At 46.4% G+C, this 9,148-nt stretch overlaps 1 pseudogene; it reads left to right on the top strand.

The window, feature by feature from the left end:
- Window positions 1-6,815: 6,815 nt before the first annotated feature.
- LOC147613080 (uncharacterized) lies at window positions 6,816-7,498 on the top strand (annotated as a pseudogene).
- Window positions 7,499-9,148: the final 1,650 nt, after the last annotated feature.

The raw sequence follows: 9,148 nt of genomic DNA, 5'->3' as shown, positions 1-9,148 counted from the left end.
TAAGAAAATGTTTTGCTTTTGACTTTCTTTCCTTTATTGTGGCATTATTAAATTTTCTTGCTTAGTTCGAAATACTTAACGTTGAGAGAGAGAGAGAGAGAGAGAGAGAGAGAGAGAGAGAGAGAGAGAGAGAGAGAGAGAGAGAGAGAGAGACTGACCTCATAAGGGTAGTAGCATGATAAGATGGCTACTTCATGGCAGTTTGACAATAAGTGGGACATTTTTTTAGCCTCCCGAATCCATGTTCGGTGTATCTCGAGAAAGTTAAAAATGACCAATCACACACTATTACGGTCAGATATCTCAGTCGAGATATGTGTAGGCCATGTAGGTTCGTGAAATTAGCCACGTAATAACTCAGGTAAGTTACATGGCATCATGACCAGGCAAGCTAGTCAGCAACTCCACCTATCTTACTCGAGATATGTTGAGATGCTGACTAGATTACCCAGTCATAGTGCTATGCCAACTCAATATGTATATTTATATCTCGGTGAGGTTTGAAAATTGATTAAATGTTTCTCAAGCGAGATACAAAAATTAATTTAACATATCTTGGGCAAGATACGAAAATTTATTTAACATATCTCGGGTGAGATATGGAAAATATAAGCGTTAAATTGAATTATGATATCTCGGGCGAGATATCAAAAATGAAATTGAATTAATATATCTTGGCAAGAACTGAGGATGAAATTAAATCAATATATCTCGAGCATGATACTTATATTAATGAGTTTATCTCGGTTGATATACTTATATTAATGATTTTATCTCAAGTAAATTATTAATATTAAAGGATTTTATCTCAAGAGAGATATTGAAATAGGGAAAATTATTAATATTAAAGGATTTTATCTTGGGCGAGATATTGAAATAGGAAAAAAATTTTATATTAAAAGATTTTATCTCGGGCAAGATATTGAAATAGGGAAAATTTTTAATATTAAAGGATTCAATATCTCAAATTTTCAATATTAAAGGATTTATATTGAAACAGGAAATTTTTTTAATATTAATAAAGGATTTTATCTTGGTCGAGATATTCGAACAGAAAACAAGGCAAATTTCAACCCGAAGTTTGATAGCGAGGAATGCAACTCCACAAACTTTGCCCACGGACGCTACTCAAAGCGGGAAACGTTTTATACGTCGTAGAGACGACGACATCAAAAGTCCCTCCTCCACCTCCCCTGAACAGATCTTGGTTTTGGCAGACGTTGGCTGTTATCAGTCTCCCATCTGCTCTCATGACAGCTCTGAGCTGCTCTAGGACATTGTCTACCACCATGCCTAATAGAGGACATTGTGCCCTTCTCCAAGAGTACTACACTTACTCCAAGAGGATACAATATCCCTTGTTGAGGACACATAACGTGAATGGGAGAATGTCCACCAATTGCAACTTTAATTATGTAGTATTGGTGATGGAATTCTATGGAGGACCCATTTTGGGTGACGTTACACTCACTGAGAGTAGCAAGTTCTTAGCGAGTCTAGGAATGCAATAAACATTCTTGATCTTGGTCACATCACGAGTGGGAAATTTGAGATACACATTGCCTAAACCTTGGGCCGTGTAGATTCCATCATCACCAAGGCAAACCTCCATATGATTATTTAAAGGTTTGTAGTTATGGAGCTAAGACCGCGTGCCTGTCATATTATGAGTAGCACCAGTGTCTAGGTACCAAATAGTTGCATCTTATGTGGAATTTGTTGAGGCCATAAAAAGCCTTAAGGTTGCTACAATAACCATCCGTAGTTGTTAACTTGCTAACGATGCCAACTTAAGAAAACCTAGTAAGGGAGTATTGAAGCAAACTTAAGGATTTCGGTGGCAACACACCGTCCGCCCATCCGAAATCCAATGGTGGTGAAACTCCTAGTAAGGGAGTATTGAAGCAAACTTAAGGATTTCGGTGGCAACACACCGTCCGCCCATCCGAAATCCAATGGTGGTGAAACTCTGCGAGTGGAGGGATAGCAGCCCCATGGACCCACTTGTGAAGTTTCACCCGCATCGACTGCCATACGATAATGATGCCCCACCCAAACCCGTTATTTTTTACATAGGGGACCCCTTGGACACTATGCAAAAATTGTAAGTGGCAATACAACGTCCAACCCATCCTGCGTCCAATGGTGGTGAAACTTTGCAAGTGGAGGGGTAGCAGTTACATGGACCCACTCCCAAAGTTTCACCCTCATCGGACACCGTACCAGTGTGATGCCCCACCCAAACGTGCTATTGTTTGCATAGGGGACTCCCCTTGGACACTATGCAAAAATAGGAGGTGGCAAGAGACCATCCTGTCCATTCAGCATCCGATGGTGGTGAAACTCTGCGAGTGGAGGGATAGCAGCCCCATGTCCATTTAAGCTTTTGGATCTACTCTTGCAAAGTATCACCCACATTGGACACCGTAAAAGCATGATGTCCCAACCAAACCCGCTATTTCTTGCATAGGGGACCCCTTGGTCTCCTATGCAAAAAATAGCGGGTGGCAACACACCGTCCGCCCATTCGACATCCGATGGTGGTGAAACTCTGCGAGTGGAGAGATAGCAACCCCATGGACCCACTTGTGAAGTTTCACCTGCCGCCCATTCGACATCCGATCGGCTGCCATACGATAATGATGCCCCACCCAAACCCGTTATTTTTTGCATAGGGGACCCCTTGGGCACTATGCAAAAATGGCAAGTGGCAACACACCGTCCCCCAATGGTGGTGAAACTTTGCAAGTCAAGGGGTAGCAGTTGCATGGACCCACTCCCAAAGTTTCACCCTCATCAGACACCATACGAGTGTGATGCCCCACCCAAACGTGCTGTTGTTTGCATAGGGGACCTCTTGGTCACTATGCAAAAATAGTAGGTGGCAAGAGACCGTCATGTCCATTCAGCATCTGATGGTTGTGAAACTCCACGAGTGGAGGGTACCACCCCATGGACCGCAAAGTATCACCCATGTCGAACACCATACGATCATGATGCCTCACCCGAACCCACACTCCTTGGGCACTATGGAGAAAATAGCGGGTACACTGTCCCACCTATCCAGCATCCCCATGGTGGTGAAACTTTGTGAGAGGAGGGGGGTAGCAGCCCCATGGACCCACTCACAAAGTATCACCCATATTGGATGCCGTACGAGTGTAATGTCCCACCCAAACTTGTTATTTTTTGCATAGGGGACCCCTTGGGCACTATGGAGAAAATAGCGGGTGGCAGCACACTGTCCATTTATTCAATGTCTTGATGGTGGTGAAACTTTGCAAGTGGAGGGGGGGTAGCAGGCCCATGGACCACTCACAAATTTTTACCCGCATCGGATGCCATACGAGGATGATGCCCCACCCAAACCTTCTTTTTTTCGCATAGAGGGCCCCTTGGGCACTATGCAAAAAAAAGCGGGTGGCAACACAATCCGACCCATCCCAATTTTGGTGAAACTTTGTGATAGCCCCATGTTCCCACTTGCAAAGTTTCACCCATATATCGGATGATGTATCATGATGATGCTCCACACAACTCCATTATTTTTTGCATCGGGGGGACGCTTTGGGCACTATGCAAAAAATAGCATGTGGCAATACACCGTCCCACCCATCCACCGATGGTGGTTAAACCTTTTGAGTGGTGGGGTAGGAGCCCCATTCACCCGCTCACAAAGTTTCACCACCATCGGACACCATATGATAATGATTGCCAACCCAAACTTGCTATTTTTTTGCATAGGGGACCCCTTGGGCACTATGCAAAAAATAGTGGGTGGCTACACACCATCCGGCTTCCAATGGTGGTGAAACTTTGCGAATGAGTGGTGGGGTAGGAGCCCAATGGACCTTCTTGAAAAGTTTAATAACCATTGGACATTGTATGATAATGATGCCCCACCCAAGCTTGCTATTTTTTTGCACAGGGGACTCCTTGGGCACTATGCAAAAAATAGTGGGTGGCTACACACCATCCCGTTCATCTGACGTTCGATGACGGTGAAACTTTGCAAGTGGATGGATAGGAGCCCCATGGAACATCTCGCAAAGTTTCACCACCACCATCAGATGCCATATGATAATGTTGCCCCATCCAAACCTGCTATTTTTTGCATAAGGGAGGCCTTGGACACTATGCAACAAAATAGCGGATGGCAACACACCATCCCACCCATCCGGAATCCTATGGTGGTGAAACTTTGCAAGTGGAGGGGTAGCAGCTACATGGACACACTGACAAAGTTTGCAAGTGGAGGGGTAGTAGCTACATGGACACACTGACAAAGTTTGCAAGTGGTGAAACTTTGCAAGTGGAGGGGTAGCAGCTACATGGACACACTGACAAAGTTTCACCCTCATCGGACACCATACAAGTGTGATGCCCCGCCCAAACTAGCTATTTTTGCATAGGGGACCCCTTGGGCATTATGCAAAAAATAGTAAGTGGCAAGAGACTGTCATGCCCATTCGGTGTTCGATGAAGGTGAAACTTTGCGAGTGGAGGGATAGTATCCCCATGGACCTACTTGCAAAGTATTAGCCACGTAGAAAACCGTACGAGCACGATGCCCTACCCAAACCCGCTATTTTTTTCATAGGGGACTCCTGGGAGCACTATGGAGAAAATAGCGGGTGGCAGCACACTGTCCCACATATCCAGCATCCCAATGGTGAAACTTTGCGAGTTGTAGTGTAGGATCCCCATGGACCCGCTTGCAAAGTTTCACCACCATTCGATGCCGTATGATAATGATGCCTCACCCAAACCCGCTATTTTTTGCATAGGGGACCCCTTGGACACTTTGCAAAAAATAGCAGGTGGTAACACATTGCCCCGCCCCTCTGGCGTCTGATGCAGTGAAACTTTGTGAGTTGTGGGCTAGTAGTCCCATGGACCTGCTCACAAAGTTTCACCACCACTATCTGACGCCACATGATATGATGCCCCACCCAAACCCGCTATTTTTTTGCATTGGGGACTCCTTGAGAATTGTGTGAAAAATAGCAGATGGCAACACACCGTCCTGCCCATACACCGTTCGATGGTGTGGTGAAACTTTGCAACTAGTGGGGTAGGAGATGAATGGACATGCTCGCAAATTTTCACCACCATCAGATGCCATATGATAATGATGCCCAACCCAAACCCGCTATTTTTTGCATTGGGGACCCCTTGGACAATATGCAAAAAATAGCGGATGGCAACACACTGTCCCGCCCATACGACATCCGATAGTGGTGAAACTTTTCAAGCAATGGGGTAGAGGCTCCATGGACCCATTTTACAAAGTTTCACTACCATCGGATGCCGTATGGTAATGACGCCCCACCCAAACTCGGTATTGGTGAGGCATCATCTACTCCCCCCACCCCTTCTCCATCTATTCCCCATGACCCCACTCCACCTCCTTCTCCTCTTCATTCTCCCACAATTCTTTCCCCACCCTATTTTGAGCCCTTTGCCACTCCTCCCTTACACCTTTCCCATGCGGTTTTCACTCCACCCTCAGGCGCTGCCCATGAGGTGGACACATCTATCTTCGGTGGCTCTCTGAGTTCGGCACTTCTCACTTGGGTGTTGTCCACAATGAGCTAGCCACTCCTCACTTGGGTGTTGTCCACCATGAGCTAGCCACTCCTCCATTGGGTGCCTCTCCATCTTTGGGTGCACCATCCGAGCTTGCCACTCCTTTGTTGGGCGCCTCCCATGAGTTTGCCACTCCTCTACCAACCTCGGATGCAGCCCACGAGTTTGCCTCACCTCTCTTGGGTGACACCTATGAGCTCGGCACTCCTCCATCTAGTGCAGCCCATGACCTTGATGTCTCTCCTCGATGTGGTGCACATGTCGTTCCTGCTGCTTCCGGCACTCCTCACTTCGATGATGCCGTTGACACTGTCGACCATGTGCTTGCCACTCCACCCTCTGGTGTTGCTCATGAGGCATCTTCTCATGGGAAATCCCTTTCCAAGTATGGTACACAAAACCGTGCCAATGCTATCTTCAACAAATACTTTGTTGACCTCGATGTGGTATCATAGTCTAGTGTGCTAGATGCGCTGCTAGGGCACTCGCACATGGCACAATGTACCACTGCTTCTGCGATTTGTGGCCCACATTTGAGAATGGCCAATGTTGGTGTGCTATGGAGCATGAGGCAGTCCTACAACACAGTGAAGCATAATATGCATCCAGATGGATTGGCTGCAAGACGTGCCCTTACAGTGCTTGTTTCCAGCAGTGTCTTGCCAAGTACGCATCATGTCACTTCTCGCATACTTCACATTCGTTCGTCGAGCGCTTCATGCAAGGTTTGCGAGGAGACAAAGCTTGGACAGTGGGATTGAGGGTGCTCTATGGGCTAGTAGTGGCCGTGCACCTACATGCAGTCGTTTATTGGACCCTTAGATATGACGGCGATGATAGAGAGATTTTGGAAGGAGCATTGTCATGCATCACCAGAGTACAAGAAGGCATTGTGACATAGGGTTCATCGTGGGGAGTACATAGAGCATGGGGCTTGCTTTCTTGAGATGACACAGACAAAGTTGTACTTTGAGTTCAGGTCTGCACACCCTGAGATCACCATCAGCAAGCATTCCTTTGAGGCTTACAAGCCTTGGTTTGTGCGCTACTCAAGGTAGCGTGACACATGTCTTTGTAGGTACCACGTTGGATTTTAGCTTTTGTATGATGTCTTTCGTGGCTTGTGTGGCCATTGGGGGGTGGTGCCTTACAGCCCGAGGGACTTTGTTCACTCGCTATTATGCCCGTGAGTAGAGGACGCCGTCTACCATTGTATGGATTGTGTCATGGGGACTTGTACCTTGTGTGGCATCTTGGCCATGCTTCACTTGTGCAAGGAGGATTCCTCAATTGAGGTAGTGACATGGAGCCAGTATGAGGATGTCACACATGGGCAATCTAGGAGATTACAGCTACTGGAGCACCATTCAGCATGTGTGGTAAGTTCATCAGAGCACATTTATAGATTCCGTCTATGCCTATATACATCATGCTCACGGTGCCAAGTGGTAGGATCGTCAGTTTCATGCCAGCCTACAACAGTTTCCTATTGGTGTAGTTTTCTATGTGGTTGACTTCTCAGAGAATTACACATTTGCTCCACAACAGGAGATCCAGGCAGAGTACTACTTTTTTGAGCAGGTATTACATGAGACATTGCCTCATTTGTTAATTTAAGGTCTTCAAGATATTGTATATTAATGTTGTTTATGAATATAACAATTCCCATTCTTGTGTGCTTGACTAGGTGGCCATCACAGTGCATATTAGTTATCGGCATACAGAGGTGGCATAGAGAGCACCCCAGAGGAGTGAGTCATCCATTAGAGAGTATCACTTTTACATTAGTGATGATCGCTCTCATAGTGCCGAGTTTGTGCAACATTGCTTCCATCGTCATGACTTTTTGAGAGAGTATGGAGTCACATGGACAGGGCGGTGGATATGGTTTGATGGATGTGTGACATAGTTCAAGAGTGCTCATCAGTTTTATTGGCTATTTTCTTGGCATCGTATGATAGACTTCCAGGGGATTTGGAGCTTCTTCGCGAGACAGGGCATGGAAAGGGGAAGCATGATGGTGCGGGTGCGTGTGTCAAACATGCCCTTAGTCTTCACCAGCTTTGTCTCGTGACAGTGAGAACTTTCGAGATGCATAGCATGTAGTGGATTGGTGCAATGCCCATTCGACCATAGTGCCCAAAGGGTCCCCTATGCAAAAAATAGCTGGTTTGGGTGGGGCATCATTATCATAAAATGTCCGATGGTGGTGAAACTTTACAAGCGGGTCCATGGGACTGCTACCCCACCACTCAAAAAGTTTCATCACCATCGGATGCCGGATGGGCCGGATGGTATGTTACCATCCATTATTTTTCACATAGCACCCAAAGAGTTCCCTATGTTAGAAATAGCGGGTTTGGATGGGGCATCATCATCATATGGCATCTGATCATGGTGAAACTTTGTGAGCAGGTTTGTGGGGTTGTTACTCTACCACTTGCAAAGTTTCATCATTATCGGATGCCGGATGGGCGGGATGGTGTGTTGCCATCTGCTATTTTTCACAGTGCCCAAAGGGTCCCCAATGAAAAAAACTAGCGGGTTTGGGTGGGGCATCATTATCATACCATGCTCGATGGTGGTGAAGCTTTTCAAGCAAGTCCATAGGGCTATTACCCAACCACTCAAAAAGTTTCATCACCATCGGGCGTGTTGCCATTCGCTATTTTTCACATAGTGCCCAAAGGGTCCCCTATGTGAAAAATAGCGGGTTTGGGTGGGACATCATTATCATACGGCATCCAATCATGGTTAAACTTTGCAAGTAGGTTTGTGGAATTTCTGCCCCACCATTTGAAAATTTTCACCACCATCGAATGCCGGATGGGTGGGATGGTGTGTTGCCGCTATTTTTGGACATAGTGCCCAAAGGGTCCCCTATGCAAAAAATAGCGGGTTTGGGCGGGGCATCATTATCAAATGGTGTCTGATTACGGTGAAACTTTGTGAACGGGCCCTTGGAGATGCTACCCCACCACTCACAAAGTTTCATCACCATTGGACGTCGGATGGACGGATGGTGTGTTGCTATCCTCTATTTTTTGACATAGTGCCCAAAGGGTCCCCTATGTAAAAAATAGCAGGTTTGGGTGGGGCATTATTATTATACGATGTCTGATGGTGGTGAAACTTTGCGAGAGGGTCCATGGGGCTGCTACCCCACCACTCACAAAGTTTCATCACCAATGAATGCCAGATGGGTGGGATGGTGTGTTGCCATCCGCTATTTTCCACATAGTGCCCAAAGGGTCCCTTATGTGCAAAATAGCAGGTTTGGGTACAACATCATCATCATGCGGAGTTTGATCGTGGTTAAACTTTGTGAGCGGGTTTGTGGGGATGCTACCCCACCACTTGATCGCAAAGTTTCATCACCATATCAGACACCAGATGGGCGGGACAGTGTCTTACCATCCGCTATTTTTTGACATAGTGCCCAAAGGGTCCCCTATGCAAAAAATAGCGGGTTTGGGTGGGGCATCATTATCATAAGATGTCCAATGGTGGTGAAACTTTTCAAGAGGGTCCATAGGGTTGCTATCCTGCCACTCGCAAA

This window comes from Cibotium barometz, chromosome 44, assembly GCF_041138505.1.
Source record: "Cibotium barometz isolate CiBa-2024 chromosome 44, ASM4113850v1, whole genome shotgun sequence".
Lineage (NCBI taxonomy): Eukaryota > Viridiplantae > Streptophyta > Polypodiopsida > Cyatheales > Cibotiaceae > Cibotium > Cibotium barometz.
The sequence above is the reverse complement of the archived record's forward strand: the minus strand, read 5'-3'. Positions and strand labels throughout refer to the sequence as shown.